At 42.3% G+C, this 2,164-nt stretch overlaps 1 pseudogene; it reads right to left on the bottom strand.

The window, feature by feature from the left end:
• Nucleotides 1-288: 288 nt before the first annotated feature.
• On the bottom strand, nt 289-1,892 carry LOC149973063 (E3 SUMO-protein ligase ZBED1-like; annotated as a pseudogene).
• Between the last annotated feature and the right edge of the window lie 272 nt (nt 1,893-2,164).

Raw genomic sequence — 2,164 nt, 5'->3', positions numbered from 1 at the left:
GGTAGTTGTTGTCTTACAAGTTACAAGCAAGAAAGACAAGTCTGTCTACTGTCTCTAGCTTTAATTATAATTATCACAATTTTAATCAAATCATGTTTAAAAGGTTCATTTCTGCTTCAGACTCAAGGCTGCCTGAACAAACCAAAGGCTTTAATGTTTCTTATTTATTGTCAGAAGTAGAAGAACTCACAAATAACATTAACTCCACTTTAAAAAAAAGTTAAACAAGAAATTAAAAAACAAATAATGCAAGTCAACATACATTATAACTGTTAGACTAATGGTGCATTACAGTTGAAGTTGGGGTAGTTGTCTTACGGTACAAGCAAGAAAGACAAGTCTGTCTACGGTCTTTAAAGCTGCCCTATGGCAGGTCACCATATTTCCACCTGTGCTAAAAACACACTCTGAAGGGGAGCTGGTTGCAGGAATGCACAGGTAGCGCTTTGCCAGGTGGCTGACTTCGGGAAAGTTTTTTTGGTGGATCTTCCACCAGTCCAGTGGATTGGTTTCACTGTCAGCATCAGGAGACAGAAGGTAGCAGCTAAGTCCCTTTTCTACCAGCTGGATTTCAGTAAGACCTGTTGTGGTGGAGCATGGCTTTTTGAAAAAACTGCCCAGTGACTTTCTCTTTTCAGCTGGCAGTTGTGGTGAAGCAGCAGCATCGTCTCCCTGTGCTGGGCTTGGGTTTTCATGTCCCTCTGAGACCGCTCTTGCTTTTATGTGGCCCACCTTCTCCTCTTTGATGTAATGTGTTTTAAACCGAGGGTCGACCGACAAGGCTACGTCCAGGAGGTCATCTGTGGCTAGGTCATCATATTTCTCATTCAGATAGTCCATGACTACCATTTTGATGGTTTGGGTGAGCTCTGTTTCACCATCATCAGGTTTCATGACCTCTGTATTGAACAGGTGTCGTACTGTATTCAGGTAAGACACACTGGCACAAGACTCACCAGACAGAGCATCTGTGAATTCGAGGAGTGGGGTCAATGCCTGGTTGATGGACTCAAGAACATCTATATCTGTATAGGCGGGAGCTAAGTGCCGGGGTCTTCTTGTAACTGGACAAGACCTGTGAAATGTCTTTCTCCTGCTCCATTACTCTTTGCACCATCTTTTGATGTGATCCCCACCTGGTAGGCGACTCTGTCACCAACTTGTGCTGGGGTAGGTTGTGTTCTTTTTGAACAACTGCCAGGTCTCTCTTCTTTTTCCACCAATAGGAAAAGGCACCTACCGCTTTCTTACACACTCCAATTGCTCGATCTAGCCGTTTGTCTCTACCTACTCTCTCTTAGAGAAATCAAGAGATTTTTAATAAAATGTTAAAATAACAATAATCGCTTCAGTTATGTACAAATGTAATATTTAACTTAATCAGTTGATGAAAGAAAATGCACATTTAGTTTAATCTAACCAATCACTTCAATATACACAAGTGACAAGGTTACTTACCATTGGCCAAGTGCAGACGATGTCCAAAACAGGTTCGCACCACTACCTGTTGTAATGCTGACGTGTCTGTTTTGACTTAGTCCCCAGGAGGCGAGAGTGTCAATGAGCCCCTCTGCTATAGCTTCACTCGTGTGGTTGTCGGGAGAGTATGATGTTTGAATGGATTTATTTAGAAGATTCCACTCTTTGTCAATATAGTGGATAGTGACGCTAATATAAGGCTCTGATGTGCGACTAGACCACAGATCGGTAGTAGTAGCAAAATACCTCAAATCTGTCTTGAGCCTTTCCTCAACTTTTTCCCTACACTCGGTGTAGAGTTTAGGCAGTGCGGTGTGAGAGAAATGTTTGTGGCCAGGGAGTACGTACCGGAGGTCAATTAAATTGATAAGCCTCTTGAAACTTTCCTTTTCGACTGTGCTAATTGGTAGCATGGCCTTAGCAATGCAATGCACAATAGCACTTATGTCTTTGTGTTTTTTCGATGTTTGCTTGTAAGGGCATAAACTCTGTCAGTGTTGACTGCTTCTGGCAAACATCCCTAGATTGGCTGGTGCTTGAGGAGCGTTTATCAATAACGTGGCGCAAACTCAAAAATTCTGCACGTTCCAAAGAGTAATCACATTGCTTCAAATTGTGAAAAAGGTTTGTCGTATTACTAGACTTGGTAGCCACCTGTCTACGGCACAATTTGCAAAAACATTGC

Source organism: Oncorhynchus mykiss, chromosome 21 (genome assembly GCF_057628025.1).
Source record: "Oncorhynchus mykiss isolate SJ-2025 chromosome 21, ASM5762802v1, whole genome shotgun sequence".
NCBI classification, from domain to species: Eukaryota; Metazoa; Chordata; class Actinopteri; order Salmoniformes; family Salmonidae; genus Oncorhynchus; species Oncorhynchus mykiss.
This window is presented reverse-complemented; position numbering and strand designations above follow the sequence as displayed.